The following is a 20992-nucleotide window of genomic DNA, read 5'->3' as shown; positions in this document are numbered from 1 at the left end:
AGGAAGGGCCACTCTGCTGCTATACGGCCCCTTCTTCACTTTAACAGGACTAATAAAAAGAGAAACGCCTTGAGCGACGATGGCTGCTACTGCTCTTCTTCCCCCCCCCCCGGCACCATTCAGGGAACCCAGTGAGAGTTAATGCCATTTTAAGCAGCATCAACTCCCAACCAGATCACCATCAACGACATTTTGCTGATAATGCCAGGTCACTGTTTAATGAGAAAAATAAAATATAGCAGCGAGGGTGTAATGATGTCAGTACAGTTAGTTCAGTTTCACACTGAACAAAAAAAAATATCGCTTAAGAGATCAGGCAGCCTTGATGGAGGACTGTAGCCCTTTATTTCCCAATGAAAGTTGTCCTTTTGGTTTACAATTAAAAAGAGTTTATTTTTATTGCAAAGTCAAACAAAAACCAGAACAAAAACCCTGGCAACTAATCATCCACCAAGACACCTGGACCATGTATGTCCTCTGTATACAGCACTTCAGCCTCCAACTCTGCACTTGATCACACTTCTGGATTCATCATAACATGAATCAGCATGAAGTACTTTCATTTGAAAGGCAGATTCAATTATATTTGAGAAACAAGCCAAGTGTCCAATCTGCCAGCATCATAACCACATCAGCCTGCCTCTGTTCCCTAACCTCCTCAGTTTGCATAATAAACTAGAAGGCATTTGTATCCACAGCTGTTCCTTCTTTAGAATGGCGCCAGAGTGCTTTTAGCAGCATCCCATGTAAATGTAGTGTGGACTATGTCCTACTGGGTATAGTGTATCTCAGGCTACAACATCCCCACAAAGAATCACTCTTTAGTGGAAGGTGCAGTATACCACTCTCTAAGGTCCTCAAGTCCCTCTCTCCTGAATTCCAGGTAGCTTTTGAGAGATTCTGGTGGGTACCTTTAACTAAATTACACATACCCTTGGAAAATATTAAGAAATCTTTCCAAGGACAGTGATAGCTTGGAGGAGGAAAGACACACCCATAAATAAATACAATCTTGCTCTGAGCAAATGAAGTACAGTTACAAGTGAAGTAGTGTTTCTCTTCTCCCATTCCTTATCATGCAGTATTACTGAGAGACTTGCATGATGAAAGCTGTCTACAGTTTCTCTAACAATACAACACTTGAGGCTATTGTCAGCTTTGCTCGTGTTTTTCAAGTCATTATCAGTGTTTCCCACAGAAAGGGACCACTCAAGCCCCACGTCATCTGGTGCTATATCTGTATAATAATGTTCCACTGTATAATACCTTTGTGACCTTTTGAGCTGTCTAGCAATGCATGCTTACAGAGCCCAAATGGCCTAGCGTAGGGGTCTCAAAAGAAAAAACAGCCTGCCTGAATCTTTCATTTGCAAAATCTGATGACACTCAACAGCCTTCCTAACAGATTACTCTCTGGGCCTTATGGAGGTAGAGCTACTTCCCAATTAACATCTGACCAGACCATTAACAAAACAACAAGTACAAGACTAGACTTACGGCAGGTCTTCATCGATCTATCGGGGGTCGATTTATTGCATCTAGCGTAGATACGATAAAATCGATCCCCGATCACGCTCCCCGTCGACTCCGGAACGCCAGACTGTGCCGTGGTTGCAAACTCAAAATCCTTTCTTCTACTCTCCAGCATCACTTATGTCTTGCTCATATTCAACTTCAACCAGCTGTTCTTTCTCCATGAGCTGATCTCATCCAAGCACTGGGTGATCTTCGCGGCAGTGGCTTGATCATATGTGGTAAAGGATAAGTAGAGGTGTGTGTCACCTGCATATTGCTGGCACTTGAGTCCACATCATCTGATCAGATCACCTAGTGGCTTCATGTATATGTTGAATAAGACCAGAGAGAATATTGGTCCTTGTGGGACTCCAAAAGTGAGGGGTCTTATGGTGATGGAGCTGTAGGTTCCTAACACTACTCATTTGGCACACGTGTGCCACATATGCTATTTCCTTTTCTACACTAGATCACATTTTTGCTTTGTGTTCAAGGGTTTGTTTACTTAACATTCTAGCTATTAATTTACTGAAGTATTATTTGAGGAAGTATGTAGAACTTGAAATTTGCAAAGAAAGAACAATTCCACAATGAAGAGGACCACACTAGAGCCAACACTGAAAGAAACAGTGGTAGTTACTCATATTTAAGGGTGGGAGAATACAGACTCAGCATGCTTGACTCCAAGAAGTGTGCTTCTAGACAGCACACCAAGCCCTCACAATTAAATTAACTGATAAATATATATATTTTTAAATCTGCCCTTTTTTGGGCAGAAACTCAAAAATTGCCCATTTCTTTAATCTGACTGGATGACATTTTAATTACTGGTCTACTGCTCCAGCAACTTTATGTATCTAAGGTTCCTTGGATTAATAAAATATATGCTTAACTGCAAAAGACTTATCTTCAAATATTGCATTCATTTGAACAACTACAGGTCACTGCCAGGAAATCAGCTACCAATATAAGGATGGAAGAGAGTCTGGAATATAAGGATATGCCATTGGGATTTCACTGATCTTATTACACACAGCTGGATAATTAGAGGGCTTGATGCGCAAGCGTGTCCTAATAGCAGCAGATGTTTATGCAAAGAAAAGCAGTCTTCATGCCTGCATTGGTCTCTATGACACCGCTGCAAATAAATGCAAAAACAAATACAGTACAATATCTGAAAGGACCCACATTCTGAGCAGAATACAAGCACAGACAATTTGGAAGTTTTCCCACTAAAACAGAATTCATTTCTAAGGTATTCATTTCAATGGCAATTTGCTTTTCTTTACTTATTAAAGTCAATAAAAGGAGATCTGCCAGAAATTACATATCCAGAAGAAACAGCTACCCTGAAATAATGTACCAGTCAAGAACCTTAAACCCTACAAGTCCCATGAGGCTTGTCACTGAGTAAAGAAGTTAGACATTGCCTCAATAATCAAATAATCCATAAAAATTATACTGTACCCAAAAGAAAATAAAACCTTTGGAAATGGATTACAGACCTTGTACACTTTCAGATGCCAGTTCAAATCCAACAGAGGCCAATAGTGGCCATAAATCATTATTATGTCCAATAGCTGGTTGGTGGCCTATGTGAAACGAGCTAATGATCTCAGTATAGTTTCTAATGGAAAGAACTCCAATATTATTAAAAGCCATCACTACAATTATATTTGTCAGTAACTAGCCCCCTTCATCTGACCAAGATATAATGCTGGATTGAATGTAACATTCTGTTCTTGTTTAGTTGGACACACTAAAATACATCACAGGCTAAATCTGTAACAGAGTAAACATGAACGAGACAAAGAGGAAATGAATGACAAACTTTCAGCTGTGAGACATCTGGTCCTTACAAGTCAGTGTTACCACGATGCACTGGCACAGAGCTGCTGGATATTTTACACTCTTAGCCGCTTACTCTGCATTCAGTGTGATGATGGGAGAGGTCACTTACTCCCCAGGAAAATAAATAATTAGAATGCAAAGACTAGTTATTTTAATTTCTTAAATTAGTAATAATAATTTATACCGACAGTAAGCAGCACCTTTCAACAAATCTCAAAACTCTTTGCAAATATTAATTACGGGTAAAATTTACAAAACCACCTAAGTGCTTTAGAAGCCAAAGTCACTTTTGAAAATGGGTTTTGAAAAGTTTACCCTAAGCAAAACCCCTGTGAGACAGACATTATATCCATTTTGCACAAAGTAGAAGTGTTAAGAAAAACTATATTCTGAGCATATCCATGGCAGAATCAGAAATGGAACCCAGGAAACCTGACCTACCCTCTCAAAGAAACTTCACTAAACCACCCCAACCAAGATCTATTCAATTGCTAAAGAAACACAACAGGTGCTAACTTTATGCACTGGTGATACTTTTGTTAACAACAAAGATCAAGATGAAAACCTGTAATAGGCATCATAAATTTGTGCCATTTAAAAAAAACTCAGTTCTGATATGTTGCTAGAGTTAAACGCCAGTTCTGTAAATAACATTAGTTCAAACGATGAGCACAGTAGTAGTCAAACTAGTGTACACAGTCTATTGCTAAGAATAAATATATTGCTTTGTTTGACTGTAAATTTTAAAGAACCTTTTATTATTCCTGCAGAATGAATTTCTGTATACATATATTATGGATTTTTTTTAACTGAATCACACAAATAACTGGATATTTTACAAATATCACTTAAATCCCATATGTACAACCCTGGACCAAAGACAGACCTTTTACTAAATGCAAGTATCAGAGGGGTAGCCGTGTTAGTCTGGATCTGTAAAAGCAGCAAAGAATCCTGTGGCACCTTATAGACTAACAGACGTTTTGGAGCATGAGCTTTCGTGGGTGAATACCCACTTCGTCGGATTCACCCACAAAAGCTCATGCTCCAAAATGTCTGTTAGTCTATAAGGTGCCACAGGACTCTTTGCTGCTTTTACTAAATGCAGTAACCAATTGTGTGTTCACAGTATCAGACTTATATTCACATGAAAATGTGCACGTGGCTAAAGGTCAGATGCAGCTATTCAAATAAAGTAAAAGAAATAAAACCAATGAATGGAAAGATGGCTCAAAGAGGTCAGACAGAAAGCTTAAGGTTTGATGGGTTAGCAACAGGACTCTTAGATATACAAAGAGTATTCCTGCTCTACGCTATTTTGCTCCAATTGTTCCAGAAGGTTCAGTAACAGCTTCTCTCTCAAAATTTCACCACTATTTTTTCCCTTTTCTCTTCATGGCAAAAAGGATGTTTCCCTGCTCTGTGCTCTAATTAAAATGAAAAGTATTAATCTGATTTAAGGCTTGGAAAGCAAGAAAACAAAGATACTGCTTAAGTGAACTTTTGTGGCAAATTTCACCCTAAAGCAAACTAAAATGGTCAAATGATGAGTCACTCACAATTGGGTATTAAGAATATGTTGAAAGGAAGAAAAGAATGTCATGAAATTGAGGAGTTCCACTCCTTAGGGTGACAGGTGTCCAGTTTTGGACCGGAACACCTGGTCCAAAAGGGACCCTGGTGGCTCTAGTCAGCACCGCTGACTGGCCATTGAATGTCCGGTTCACGCGGTGCTGCGGCGGGGCTGGCAGGCTCCCTACTAGCCGCCAGGCCGCGAACCGCATAGCTCCCAGGTCAGGAAGCAGACGGCATGTCCAGCTCTTAGCCTTAAGGGCCGCCAGGTGGGAGTTTGCGTGCTGCCCTGCCACCCGCCGCAGCTCCCATTGGCTGGGTCAGGGCAGGGGAGAAACTAGCACCACTTGTGAGCACTCAGCAGGTGGCTGTTGAGAGGTCACGTGGCATGCGCTCTCCCACTGTTGCCCAGCCCTCTTCTCCTCACACTTCTCATGTGGCTGGGCTCGAGCTGTGGCGAACCATGGTCTGTTGCCCCAATGCCGGCACTCAGGAGTTAAAGGTATGTATATCCCCATCTCCAAGTTCTGGGAATGGGGGTGCACCCCCATACCCCTCATTGCATCCCTCCCCCATCCCACCCTATCCTGCCCCCCACACCTACCCAGCCTAGCCCTGTAGCCCTTACAGTGCTCTCCCACCCATCCTCTTCACCTCCCAGATACCACTCCCATGGCCCTCACCCCTGCACCCCATTCACCTCAATATAATGGGAGTGCAGCAGTGTGTCCCTACACACCCCTGTGCCCCCCATTCACCCCACATACCCCTCCCACACCCCCTTCCTCTCTCCTTCCCTGCCCCCTCTCACTCCCACCCTGCTCTCATCCTTGGCCTCTTTCCTTCCCCATCCTCTCTCCTCCACCCCCACTTTTCCCCTCCAGTGCTCCCTCCTCCCTTCCTGGCAGGGTGATTTTAGGCAGCCCCTGGAACAGTATGAAAAAATGTCTCTGTGTAGGCAAGTGTGTGCATTGTATATGTGTAAGACTCTCTCTCTTTGTGTAAGAAGGTGTGTGTATTGCCACATGTGTGTATGTATACCTGTGTGAATAAAATTTGCAGCCTAACTAACTTTTATTCCTTTTGCTGGCTTGTGCGCAAAAAAACGATGATCTAAAATGTCGGGGAGAAGGGAACGCTAAAAGAAATGTACAGTAACTCCTCAATTAAAGTCATCCCAGTTAACGTTGTTACGTTGTTGATCAATTAGGGAACATGCTTGTTTAAAGTTGCGCAATGCTCCCTGCGTTAATGTAGCCTCTCACAGAAGGCAGCATGAACAACGTGTTAACCCTTGAGGGCTCAGCCGAGTGCTAGTTCATCATTTAGCAGCAAGGCATTCCCTGGGAAATATCCCTCCCTCTTCCACCCTCTAACTTCACCACCTCAACTAAGCTTTATAATCATTACAGCTGTGAACAGTATTAAATTGTATGTATATCTATATAATATATAGTTTTCTGGCTGGTGAAAAAAAATTCCCTGGAACCTAACCCTCCTATTTACATTAATTCTTATGGGGAAATTGGATTCGCTAAACATCGTTTCGCTTAAAGACACATTTTTCAGGAACATAACTACAACTTATTATTTCTTAAAAAGTGAATGTTGTGGACTAGTAATTGCAGAAGAGCCAATGTATCATACATTTCTCCCCATCTCTGCCTAGCTACATTATAAACTCTTTGTTGCAGACTCTCTCTTTTTTATGTGTATATCCAGCACCTACCACCCTGGAGCCCTGATCATAGTTGGGGCCTCTAGGCACTAAACAACAATTGTAATAATAAATAATGTGGAAGTATATGTGTTAGTGCATGCTAGATGTGTACACATGAATACATGTGTGTATCTGCATGCAAGTGTGGAAGTCAGTTTCTACAGATTCATTTATATAGGTATATGGACAGGTGTGCGTTTCTGTGGTTGTGCTCTATGGATTTGTATTTGGGCATCAGGAGTGGGCTCTTAATGGATCCATTGCAGCTGTGATGATGTGTGGTCCTAATTCCACCCATAAAAATTACAATATAGGTATTTATGAAATAAAGTTATATGTATTGGTTTATCATTTCCACAAGTTACCCCATTGAGACATGTGAACTGTAGTCCATTTTCTCATAGATGGGAGAGAATTGTTGCACCAATGTTGCATTATACAAAACATTTATACAGATGATGTGACATGAACAAAGCATGTTCTGTACTTGTCAAGAGCAATATTAGCCAAGTTATTAAGAAAATAGAGCTAAGGGTGGAGCAGATTCTTAGTTTCTCTTTTGGATTACCCATTATCCCCGAGAAGGTAAAATTGATCCCCAATTTCTGTTTTACAAGTTATATTCTTACTAGCTGTCTTACTCACCTGCATTTGAAGCTTAAATTCATTTTGATCTAATCACTTTTTTATCATTCATAGATTTTGAAGAGCAACACCAGCATGTAGGAGTATATGTATATGGCATTGGTGAAACAAATACTGGAATACTGTATCTGTTTCTGGTGTTTACATTTTAAAAGAGGATGTTGAAAAATTGGAGAGGGTGTACAAGAGAGCCACAAAGATAATTTGAGGACTAGAGAAAATGTTTTACTGTGAGAGGCTTAAAGAGCTCAATACGCTTAGTTTATCAAAAAGACGACTGAGAGGCACCTTGATTACAGTGTAGAAGTGTCTTCATGGGGAAATAATATCAGAGATACTACAGGGCTCCTTAATTTAGCAGAGAAAGGCATAAAAAAAGTCGAAGCTGAAGCCAGAAAAAATTCAAATTAGAAATAAGGCACACATTTTTATCAAAGAGAGATATTAACAATTGGAACAAATTACAATGGGAAGTGATAGGTTCTCCATCTCATAAGATGAAGACTAGGTGCACTTCTGGAAGACATAGGTTAGCACAACATAAGCTATTTAAGAAGCTATTGGACTCAATACATGCATAATGGGGCAAAAAAAGTAGTATACATTTAAGTAGTTTCAATGGGCACTCTAAAACTGCTTTTTGTTTTATATTGTTTGTATCTTCTTTACACTTCAGAAAAAGTTTTAAAAGTTTAATTTTCCAGTAGTGTTTAAAATCTCTCCCCAGTGAGGTGAAGGGTATCTGAATCGCACATTCCATCTCCCACATTCAAACTGTTGAAGCGCCTGGCCCTCTTGGTGCCTGTTTGGGCCTTGCAGTGAAAATGAGCATGTGAGCGAGGGTCGGGGAGAGCAAGCGACATAGGGAGGAAGGATGGAGTGAGTGGGGGCGGGGCCTCGGGAAGGGGAAGAGGAGGGGCGAGGCCTTGGGGAAAGGGCGGGGAAGGGGTGTTTGGTTTTCTGGAATTAGAAAGTTGGCAACCCTACCACTCCTGCATATGAAAGTGTCTTTTTCTGAATTAGCCTTGATTTGGATAGCTGAACCCTTCCCCAAAGAAATGCAGAGACTGCCCTGCAGAATCCCTGGATATCAACACAAGGGCCCAGAGGGGGGTAGTAATCACTAGGCTACAGATGATCAAAGGAACATCAGTGGAATAATTTAATGCGAAAAATATGATGCCCTCCCCATTCTTCATGCAAAAGCTCTATCAAGTAAGAGATCAGATCTTTTCTATAAACAGAATTTGTTTAGGATCAACTTTGCCAACTGAAAAGAGATACCTGACTGCAGACTGAAGCCATCACCTAGATCTGGAACTAAAGATAATGGTGTGATAGAAAAATGGAAAAAGCTAAAGGTGAAGGGAAAGAAAGAAAGAACACGTTAGAGGGGGAAAGTGACACTAAGGATAAAATACTAATGCGATTCTGACACTCCAGTGCACTCCAATGACAATCTCTACTTCCACCGTCTGCCGAATTATAAAGCCAAGAGCACAAGCCCAATTATCTACAGCAGTTTAGCATTTGGTTGACATTTGCATCTCTGAGATCTGGGAAACTAGTACTTTAAACTGAAAAGCCAGAAATTAGCTTTCCAATGTAAAGCCCAGTACATTTAAGTGGGAAAGCGTCAAGCTTCCAAATTGTCCGTACTCCTATTTCTCTGGGTATTTGTCATGGCCGCTCTTCCCCTATAAATTTAGTTTATATTATACTGTACCATACCATACCGGGTTGGGTAGGAAAATACTGCGTATTCATAAAAAATGAGCATCACTTATGTTCTCACTCTGAGCTATTCATCTGGTTTAGAAATGGAGTGTGCAATTTTTAATAACTGCACAGATATCAATACAGTTTCCATGACCCAAAAGATCATTAGCTTTGTAATTCCAAGCTGGGAAAGCATCATAATTTGCTGTTGAATTCACAACATGGCTGCAACATGCAGCTTTCCTCCTAAGAGTTTATGCTCCAAATGGCCCCCTTTCTGCATTATGAATCAGTCTGTAGTCCCACACTGAAGAAATAATTAGCTATAGCTTTTTGTTCTTAGAGGAAGATGTACAGTCTAACAGCTTGATTTTAATTCCCCACTGGTAATAGTAACTAATTACGACCTGCACTAAAAGTTAGCAGTGATAATTTAATAGGGTAATTTTAGAGAGCTGACAGACCTCCAAATTATGCATAAATAGATTGTTATGAATGCTTGAGAAATTAGATTATAAATTAAAAACCCTCCGACATAGCAAGATTAAGACCTACTGCCCATGCTAGTCTCTTTTTGCAGCAATTTCAGAGATCTCGATCACGGAGTTTAATAATGCTAATGTTTCTCCATAGCTTCCAGCCCAAATAAATCATTAGTTATCCAGATACATTCTAAATTCATCTGCATGGGAGGGGGCCATTCATTACTTGAGAAAAAATATTTAGAGCAGCATGGAACGCAGCTCAGAAAGTCTCATGCAAAAACTGTTCAACAGCCTACAACTTCTCTTACAAATAAAGACCTTTAACGTATGAAAAAGGATGAGGACATCCTGGGTAATGTCCCAGATGACAGATTTTGACCACCTAATGTACTATCCCAAAATGCAATATCAAAAAAGCTGCAGGCTAGGCACTTGAGTTTATGGTGCCGTGGTTTAAAAAAAGAGAGACCTGCTGCCAGTATGTTCTTGGTGAGGAATGCACTTCCTCTCCTTGACCCTCTAGAGTCAAGCTCTTCAGGCCAGGCTGTAAGGCATGTCTGTTTTCCCAGAGAATGTGGATTGAACATGGTTAGAAGTTAGGAAAGAGGAGAGATAAGCAAGTTCATTTTAATGAGTTGGGGGATTTCATTGATGGCCATTTTGGACTGCTGCTTTCACTAAATGTCCATACAATTATTGTTCTGTGCCAAGGGCAGAGGACATGTACTTTGATCATTATGATTAAATAAGCAGCTTTTACCTTCTGGCAATACCTTACCTCAGAAATATGCCCTAGGAGACCTGGATTCCTAGATTTCAGGGAATGTGTAGCCCTGTAATGTTTCAATGTGCTGTATGATATCTGACCAGTACTGGTCAAATTGTTCAGCAGAAGGAACAGTAAACAGTTAATCATGGAAGCACCCAAAACAAAACCCAGGATCCCAATGTAACTGAACTGTAGGTGTGTCATGAAATACATATCCAGATATGAATTTTGCAAATGCCCCCTATCTTTAAAATGGGCGAAAACAAAATTTGGACTATGAATATCCCAGGACTACAAAATGCTACTGTAGAGATATAGCATGCTTAAAAGGTATCTGATACCTAAACTGCTTCCCAGCAAGCTTTTTGCACTGACAGCGAGAAAATTCTGTTCATGGTGAAGTTTCTGAAGTTTCTGACTCTGTGGAAAGGCAGATTCAAGGTGGGTCAGAAAGCAGAGAGTAAGGAAAAGGGCATGGGTCCAAAGGTGTAAAAAACTATTGATGGATATGGCCTGCTGCCCAGTTTGCTTAAAAACAAGCAACTCATTGGAACTGTAACCATACAAGGATTTATCTGAGATAAAAGCTTTACAGGAATATGATGGCCCCACCTTTTCTCTATACTGATACATTACAAATGTATCTTCCTGATGGTAAATCATGGTGATAAAAAAGGACAGGAAAGGCAGCATTCATTTATAAGAATATTTACAACGAAGTTGGCAAAACTCTGCTTCCTCCCACACTTAAAGACTGGTTTATATGCATGGATGTGATATCCTTTGAACAGCTGACATATAGAATGAATAATGAGTTGGCTAACTATCAGGAGATCTGAGAGGATTTCCATGCAACAGCAGCATGAATAAAGAGAATTAAATACATATCCTCAGCCACATAAGAGAAAACTCTTGTATCTATTTATGCGCCAATGTGACTATATTTTTCTTAATCAAGAAAAATAATTAAATGTATTATGCAAATTGGCCCTTGTGTGCACAATGCTGCTTCTGACCCATTTGTGGACACAAAAAGATCATTTGCACATTTTCATGTATGAGCACAAATTGGGGCTCATTTCTAGCCCACAGCATACTGTGACCACATACTGCAACCATATGACATCTAACAAATGAAGCAGGTAAAAGTCTTGTCTCTGGGTTAGCACTAAACCTAAACTATAGTAAGGGGCTTTGTGCTGCTGCATGTGCTGTCCTTTGGGATACTTATCTTTTCTGTTCATTAAAGAGCCCAAAGTTTTTCCATAAGAGCAGAGTATTTTATGCCATCTACAATTTGGCGAAGGCATTTTTGCTCATTGCTATAATTTCAAATGGATTAATTATTCTTCTCTTCTTGACCTAAATATATGTAACACTTTAAGCATAATTTTAAATTGGTTGTGTTTTTCACCAGAAGTAGCTCCATTTGTTTTATAGGTGTCTCCTGAATCTATAGGGCCCTACTCATCTCTTAAAAAGTATGCACAATATCAACGGGAATTATGTACATGTATCTGAAGAGAGAAAAAGTTTAGAATCCTGATGGAACTGATATATTGACTACACTATTCCCAATGAAAACAGGAGATTCCAGTCATCTTAATGTCAAGGTAACCTAAATATGGCTGAATGATTTATTTAGATCGAAGAACGGAAAAATATCAGTATAATGCAGTAAACTCAAAAAGGTATTGATATAGCTACTTCTGTTGCTGCATGAGTAAGTTGACAGCATTTATCATTTTAGATAGAGAGCTATTATGTAGCACTTTGGAATGATTAGCTCTCTACGTAATTCAATATTTGCCTCCCACAACAAAACATCTTCACTGATAATAGACTGCTATATTATCTGCTCCGAAGGGGAGAAAGGAGATGAATGAGGAGAAATTTTTCTTTTGAGGTTATAATGGCCATACATACATCGTAGCAAGAATCTTCTTATAACAATTTATTTATCATGGACGCTATATATCTAATTCATATATACTGCAATTTGCAGGACAGAGCCTCTGAAACGCCATACCCAAACTTCCAGGGATGCAACTTCTCAATCTATCATTTTAATGAAATACCAAAGGAACTGTACCCAGTCAGACCTGCTGGGTAAGCATGACTGACACACAGGGTACTGCAGCCCAGGTCTAAGAGTGTGAGAACTGCATTGAAAGAAAAAGGCAGGAGTGAGGATGCATTCAGGGTAAAGACACCTCAGGGAACATAGGGTGTGTCTACATTGCAATCAGGGGCGGCTCCAGGCACCAGCGCAGAAAGCGCGTGCCTGGGGCGGCAAGCCGTGGGGGGCGGTCTGCCGGTCGCTGTGAAGGCTGCAGGCAGGCAGCTTTCGGCGGTACGCCTGCGGGAGGTCCGCCGGCCCCGCGGCTTTGGCGGCGGGGACGCTGATGGCGTGGCACCGGCAGATCACCCGCAGGTGCACCGCCGAATCCACGTGACCAGCGGACTGCCCGCAGGCGCGCCACCGAAAGCTGCCTGCCTGCCGTGCTTGGGGCAACAAAAAACAGAGCCGCACCTGACTGCAATTAGACACCCGCAGCTGTCCCATGCCAGCTGATTCAGGCTCACGGGGTTTGGGCTGCGGGGCTGTTTCACTGCAGTGCAGACTTCCAGACTCAGGCTAGAGCCCACAGTCTAGGCCCCTGAAATGTGGGAGGGTCGCAGAGCCCAGGCTCTAGCCCAAGTCGGGAAGTCTACACTGCAATGAAACAGCCCCACAGTCCAAGCCCTGAGAGTCCAATTCAGCTGGCACAGGCCAGCAGCAGATGTCTTAACTGCAGTGTAGACATACCCTCAGAAAGAGGTCAAGAGGACAGCTAACCTTGCAACAGTAACAGGGAGTACTCCCATGCTTAATGTTAAGCACACTCAAGTATTTTGCTGCATCAGCACCTTGATCCCTGGAGATTGTCCATGACATCAGCAATGCTGTAAGTCTGACTTCAAGACTTTAAAATGATAAATAAAGTTGATACGCCACAAGAATGCTTAGAACATCTAGAAAACTCTAGCTTTTCTGCGATTTACAAAGTGAGCAGATACTCACACAATCAAATTCATCCCTGGAGCAACTGCTTGAAATCAGTAGTTACATCAGAGTTCATTTGACCAATGGTGTTTACATGATAAGAACTGGTAAAATTACATTGTTCAAAAATCCATATTTAATTAAGTTTATAAAACAGCCTAGTAATAAAGGAAGGGAAACCCACCCCCTTCCTCCTCCGTCAGCTTCCTGGCTCTGTTCAATCAATAACTTCTGAGCCAGGGAGGCTCATACAAAGCAGAGAGAAAGATGAGTGTCATTCTCATTATATTCTCTGAGTATGTTACTACACACTAACTACCACAGCTGTTGTACCTTTATGGATCATCCCCAACACACATATGAATGGACTGACTGCTTTGTGCAGTAAAATTATCAGGCTTGTTCTCCAAAGGCTCTATCCTGCAGTCCTTGCTTGTTCTTACAGCATATTTTAATGCTGCAGCCTTCAACAGGATACATGGGTAAAGGCTTCAGAATCAGGCCCACAATCTCCAGTAAGCTACCTCTTTGCTTGGCTTCATCTCAAGATCACAGCGGTAAGATCTGGCAGGAGTTTATAGACTCTAAAAGGAAATCCCTATGAGTCTAGGTTTCTCCAACAGGTGGTAGCACATTTTATATCCTTTAAAATAATGAGAGTAACTAGATCCAGTGCATCCTCCATAACAGTAGGAGAGCAGCACCATGTCCAAATAGCAAGAAGTTTCCGTTGTCCAGCACAAGTGAGGAAAGACCCAGAGAACAACATGAAAAGCTCACTTAGTTTTGTTTTTACAAGCTGAAGGCCAACTTTTCCTATTTTGTTGGCATGTGATTGTTTCAACCTGTTTGTTTCACCTGTATGCTGGTGAATCATCCACTTTGACCATGACTCTCATAATTTTGCTTCAGCAAATTCCAAAGCAAATTCCATGTTATCAGCTTCTTAAGCCTGAATTTTTTTTTATCCACACTTCAAAATTCTATGATTTATCTTGTAGAGATTTCCCTTGCAATACCCTAATCTTGGCATTGCCCTAATCTTGCCCTAAGAGATGTTCCTTGGCATGCCCTAATCTTGAGAAAAAAATCCAAGAAAACTTTCTTGTATGAAGCAAACCTTATTTGCTCTTCTATTTTCCCAAGTGGTAGTCTTGGAGCATGCAGAGACCAAAATGAGATAATAAAACTCTGTTTAGATATGCCAAAAAGGAATAAATCCTAGTCTATAAGATTTAAGATATTCGCCCCTCCCCAAATTATGGAACTGTAGAGATCAGGCCATGGTCAGACAGATACCACAATACCAGTGACTGATTCACCAACTACATCTATAGCACTTAATGAGTAATAAACAGATACAGCCTTGAAGATGCTTTTAGCCTCCTAAGTAAAATATACAGACTCTATTCACTGGGATGTATCAAACTCCAGATGTCACTCGATATATATCTCTTTCCAATTGCTGGAATACCTAATGGACTTTGGGCACTGAATTACTAATATTCGATTGTTGGCAGATGCTCCATCACTGGCCTTCTCCCAGGACAACTCTCTATATGACAATGTCTCTATGGCCGTGTAATTTTGAGCAATGGAAGAAATCGAGGTTCTTCTTTAGTGGAGCATAAATATTAACAACGAATGTCTCCATGGCTATTATCCTTGACAGACTCACCTGTCATCAATATCCAGTTCTGCAAACACCACTTCTGTTCTCAAGATGTCTTCTACACACAGTACACAATTAGTATACAATTGCTCAAAATATATTTGTTGAAACTTTTTTGATGAACAAGGCCATTATTTTGCAAAATGTGTCAATTTCAATGAAAATTCCCACAGAATGTCCACTACTACTGACATGTCATAATATAACAATGTAATAGTTGAAATAGACTACCTTATTTTAAAATAATTAAACGAAACTGCTACTTACTGATGTTTCAATCAGCACTAAGGGCATGTCTACACTTACCTCTGGAGCGATTGAGCTATCGCATCCAGTGAAGACGTGATAAATTGACTGCCGAGCGCTCTCCCGTCAACTCCAGTACTCCATCGGATCGAGAAGCATAGGCGGAGTCGACGGGGGAGCATCAGCAGTCGACCTACTGCAGTGAAGACACCACAGTAAGTAGCTCTAAGTATATCAACTTCAGCTGCGCTATTTTCATAGCTGAAGTTGCGTAACATAGACCGACTTAGCTTGTACCACCCCTCAGTGTAGACCAGACCTAAGCAATGCCCTTAATTACTGTAGTAGTAGTGCATAATATGAAATAATATACAAAATAAAGGCATAAAAATGAATAACCCCATGAAATAAAATCCAAGTGAAATTTCAAAGTTCCAAAACGAAAATGTACAATAACCAGAATTTTTTTGAAATTCCAGTTCACAGGAAATTTTGGAAATATTAGTTTTCATTCTAAATTGGAACCAAAACAAATTTCAAAACTTCCAGAAAAATGGAAATTAAGAGTTTCAACCAGCTCTATATACAATCCCTTTCAAAATTTTGGTAGAATAAGCATAACCCAACTGTGCTTAATATGAGCACTCTTCACCAAGATGACACTGTGACCTAAAACTTACTAAAGATCTAAAGGAGGCTTTCACTAAGTTAAAGTACTAGTTTCTTCCTCGTGTCTCAGTGGGATGGTTGATAATGTTAAAATTCCAAGATATAAATCTTGGTTCCTTGAGATATAATATTTGCTGGGATGGCCATTAGTATCAACCTGGGCTGAACTGTAGTAGAATTTTCATAGTTCTCCGATGACCATCGAGTCATAAAAAAAGCTTTGGTTTGTTTGCATGTTGAACCAAGGAAGGATACAAAACCAGACATGTCTTCAAACCTCATCCCTTCCCAAAACAAAAACAAGGCATAATGCAAATAACCCTCACTTAATGGTGGTAAAACAAATTAAACTAGATGAACACTTAGAGCTAGATTGTGACTTTAGGCACAACCCTGAGCATGAGTTATGTTACACTAACCCCAGAGTAGTACTGGGAGACAATGAAACTAAGAGACATGAGTGTGGGTCACAGTTTCTCTGCATACTTCCCTCCTTTAGCTACATCTGAGTAAATAACTATTTATTCATTTGGTGTATTGTCAACGATGTTCAAGGCACAAAGACCTCCCGGAAGTTGAATCATTTTGCAGTCCTCAACAATGTGTGTCATGGTTTGTGGCTGCCCATACTGACATAGAGGACTGCTTCTAAAACGCCACCGAAATTGCACTGCAGCGCAAATTCCATGCCCGGTACGAAACCGGTTCAGAAGGCTCCATTGGCTTTGCAGTAAATCAAACCTGGCCTGAGGTTAAGGGACAAGATAATTATTTGTCACTTTCTCTGCAGACCAAGAAGAATGCCACATATCCTCTACCGTAAAAAACTTATCCACACCAAGCGACGTCAGGGCACACGACCATGTGGTGGATTAATTAGCAGCAGATGTGGCATATCACGCAATTTCAAAGATCTTTGCTATGCTTTCTTATCTGCATACTGGACAGAGCAATATTGCAGAGAAGGTAGAGGAGTAAATTTAAGTGTGCCTGAAATAATACACATGGTGGAATTAAGCTATACATTGATCATCTTTGTGTGAGATGAGCGAGTCCATGCTGGAGCACAATACTCTGCCTCTGAGAAACAGAGTGCCAAGGCTGAAGTGCGTAACCTTTGGGTGTGGGTTCCCCATGTCATTCTGGCCAGTTTTCCAAGCAGGTTTTGACCTTAGTCACGGTCTTTGGAAGATGGTCAAAATACGTGAGAGTTCTGTCCAACGTGACGCCTAGATAGACCCGGTGTGAATCATGCTTTATTCGCTGCCCATTGAAAACCATGTTTAGCTCCATGCCCACTTGTGTGTGATGTAAGTGGAAGACACTTGACGCAGTCTTACTTCCACTTGGTATCAGGCTCAGCAGACAACAATAATCAGCCATAACCACCATATCTGCATTCAGAACACTCAAGTATGTCAAAGGAGGTTGACTTAGTGCCACGGCATATGTGTCTGCATAAACACACTTGCGAGACTCAGTATATGGTAGGTCATTCGAATAATGTCGGAGACAATACTATTTACTATATAAATTACTATGCACCCAACACTGGCTCAGTTGCTTTGGCCAGCAAGTAAGGGAGATGGAGCCAAGGCTCCACTTATTTCTTGCCCACTTGCTTTGGGGAGGGAATACACAGGTGAGTAGTCAATTTTATTCTTATGGGCCTGGAGCCAAGAAGCCCCCATATTGGTGTAGAGGGGAAGTTCTTCAACCCTTGTGCAGGCCCGAGGTCCAAGTCATAGTCTAGTCCTTAAATAAGCAAGTCATACCAATGAGTGAGAACTAAGAGTATCCAAGAACCTTCATGTCTCAGAGAATCTGGTATTGAAACAGAAGCCTGAAATCTCATATCTAGGTGCTTATCAACTCTAGGACTGTGTCTATGCTAGCCTTTTTGGAAAAAAAGGTTCCCATGGTTGCAGCTCTACTAGTGGGAGCCCTAGAATATGCAAGTCTCCTGCAACCAATGGCATTAACATCATATCACCTAACCCTGCTTGGAACAAGTCCAAAACAAACCAGCCTACGGCCAAAAGAGTCTTCTCTACATCAGAGATCCCATCATTCCTACCACTGGCCTGATCTGTATTGGTGTTCACAATGGTGGAAAAATTCTGCTGAAGGACTTTAGTGTATACAAAGTCTAGGAAAGGAAACAATCTAGAGAACTTAAAAAAAATTTTGAGACAGAGTTTAAGGCCAGAAGGGACCACTAGATCACCTAGTTTGCGGTCCTGTATATCACAGACCACCAGTACCACCCCACCTCACATACTAAACCCAACAATGGAAATGAGTCAAAAGTAAATGAAACCCCCAGGAGACTAGACTATTATGTGCCACAGGCAGAGATTGTGCGGGGAGGGGTACTGGGGTATACCAGTGCTTGAAGCCCCTGCAATAGCAGGGAAATGATTAAATGATATATACTCAAATAATCGTGGCAAGTCACCCATATGCTGTAGAGGAAGGTGAAAAAAACCTGAAGTCACTGCCAATCTGGCCTGGGAGGAAATTACTTTCTAATCCCACACAGGGTGATCAGTTAGACCCTGAGCATATGTGCACCTGAGAGAAAGAACACTCGGTGCCATCTCAGAGCCCTGCCATCCTCCCCATGTCCTATCTCCAGCCATGGCCATTCCCAATGCTTCAAAAGAAGGAGATAAAAGAACCTTTCAGAATACTGCTGGTGGCCAGCTAACACACTGAAGCACGAGCTTTCGGAACATGAAGCCCTAGACCAGAAGTGAGCCCCTTTCAGTTGAACCCTGTCCCCCACCAACATGAGCACGCCCATCATACAATTGCACTCCTCAATTTGTCCATTTCTCTCTTTAAAATAATTAAATTGTTTGCCCCCCCCAACTCCTATTGGGAGACATTCCACAACCTTACCCCTCTGACAGTTAGAAACCTTTTTCTAATTTCCATCCTAAATTTGTTCATGGCTAGTTTATATCCATTTGTTCTTGTGCCAACACTGTCTGTTAGCTTAACTAGCTCTTCACTCCCCGAATGTATTTATAGAGTGCAATCATATCCCCTCGCGACCTCCTTTTTGTAAGGCTAAACAACCCACACTCTTCCAGTCTCCACTCATAAAATAAGCCGTCCATTCACCTGATCATCCCAGTAGCTCTTTGCGGCACCTGTTCCAGTTTAACATCATATTTCTTAAACATGGATGACCAGAACGATACACAGTATTCCAAGTGAGGTCCTACCAATGCCTTGTACAGTGGTATTCATACTTGTCTCTCTCTACTGGAAATGCCTTGCCTAAATCATCACATAGGATTGCATTGTAATTTTCATAGCTGCATCACATTGGTGGCTCAGTCGTCCTGTGAGCAACCAACACACCAAGGTCTCTCCCCTCCTCTGGCACTTCTCCCAGCTTGTAGAAGAAATTCTTATTGGAGCCACGAACTTTGCACTACTGAATTTCATCCATTTCTGATATTCCAGTCTTCAATGTCATCCAGCTCTGCTGGTATAATATTCTGATCCTTCTCTATATTGACAATACCTCCCAACTTTATCACCAAATTTCATTCACGCACACTAATTTTTTGTGCCAAGACCATTAATAAAAATATTAAACTTAGGTCGTCTTCTCCCAAGACAATGAAAGAGGAAGTGACTTAACAGTTTTTTGTTTTGTTTTTTAATATTTTCATAATTTTACAGTCAACATGTAGCCAGTTGATAATTTGGGATCTCTGTTTGTTATATATAACTGTTCGTTAAGGAGTATTTTTGTTCTCCTTTCAGGGAATTCAGAGTCATGGCTGAAACTCCAGAATTGCAAGGGTCTACAAACAGTTGGAGAAACAGTGCAGAATCTGTGTTGCAATGCCTAAGAACATTGCTAGGTGACTTAAGGACAAGATTTAAATCTCAATTCTGAATTTCCTGGCTTTTCTCAGCTGACATCGGCACTTAATGTTATTTCCACATAGGGAAAGGCAGATGTGTGTGTGTAAGAGAGAAAAAAATTGCTTTGCTTTTCTTGTCTATTTCTTTGCAGAAAGTGTCCTTTGTGAAATCTTTGTCAAAATGGATTCATGTTTGTTTTTGAGGGATGCAATACAAATGCTCTCAGCTAGTTATAAAGACATTTCATAATCTAAATATTCTCAAACATACACAAAGCAGGTAGTTTCAACGTCTTACAAACTTCCATAAAAAGGAGGGAGTAATATGGAATCTGAATCACTTACGAATAGTCTCTAAATTAAATTCAAATAAGTTGTGTGAGACAGAGCTATCTAGGAGCTAAAGCACTCAGACACTAGTGACTTGTGATCTGTTTCAGACTCTACTATGAATTTCTTGTGTGACTTTTGGGAAATCATGGTTTTTCTTTTTGTCACTATCCCCCTATGAAAAATGCAGATATTTCCCCACTTCTGTGTGTGTGTCTGCAAACACACAAAAGTACAAGATATTAAGGACATTAAAAACTAGAGAGAATATTTTTACGTAGTAAACAAAAATAAATTAAAGACTACAGGTAATTGTTGTCTGCTACCTGATCTTCATATTGCCACATAGATAAATGTCTTCACGCTGGCAACCCTACTTGAAACTAGTTGGTATAAACTCTGGGACAATATGAAGCTTTCAGACATTAAACGGGTCAGAAAGCTCTTTAAGACAGAGTGCACATATCAACTTTGTTAACTGAAAAGGTGACGTCATTGGAGTGATTTATGAGAGGCAATGATGATGTTTAGATTAGGGGAAATTTACTAGAGATGGCCAAAGTAAACTTTATGGCCCTTGTTTGGGATACTTCAGTTTATGAAGTTGTCATTTAAAAGAGCCATTAGAAATAAACAGATACGTGGGGGTATAATCTCTTAACTTAAAACAAAAAAACAAAAAAACAAAAACACTCACAATTGGCACAGCTGTGCTTCCTTGATTCTCTGACCAACTTCTCCCTCTAAATTGTAAAATTCTTTATATAGCTTTTTGACTAAAATAAAATTAAATTATAAAAGCATACGTATCTATAGCCAAATCTGGAAGCAGCATAGGTTTTTAATGCACACAATTAAGTGACCTT

General features: G+C 40.7%; 1 protein-coding gene and 1 long non-coding RNA gene across 3 annotated transcripts in view; one reads left to right on the top strand and one right to left on the bottom strand.

Moving 5' to 3' along the window:
• The window catches only part of LOC123352585, a 35675-nt gene extending 15858 nt beyond the window's left edge, over positions 1–19817 (top strand). The window contains exons 2-3 of the long non-coding RNA XR_006574232.1: positions 11717–11889; positions 19693–19817. This is a non-coding gene — a long non-coding RNA (uncharacterized LOC123352585). The remainder of the gene's footprint in view (positions 1–11716; positions 11890–19692) is intronic.
• Positions 1–20992, bottom strand: part of PDE3A (phosphodiesterase 3A) — a 351301-nt gene that overhangs the window by 160471 nt on the left and 169838 nt on the right. The window lies entirely within an intron of this gene.

Source organism: Mauremys mutica, chromosome 1, assembly GCF_020497125.1.
Source record: "Mauremys mutica isolate MM-2020 ecotype Southern chromosome 1, ASM2049712v1, whole genome shotgun sequence".
Taxonomy (NCBI): Eukaryota; Metazoa; Chordata; order Testudines; family Geoemydidae; genus Mauremys; species Mauremys mutica.
Note: the sequence above shows the minus strand (reverse complement) of the source record. Positions and strands in the feature narration are given on the sequence as shown.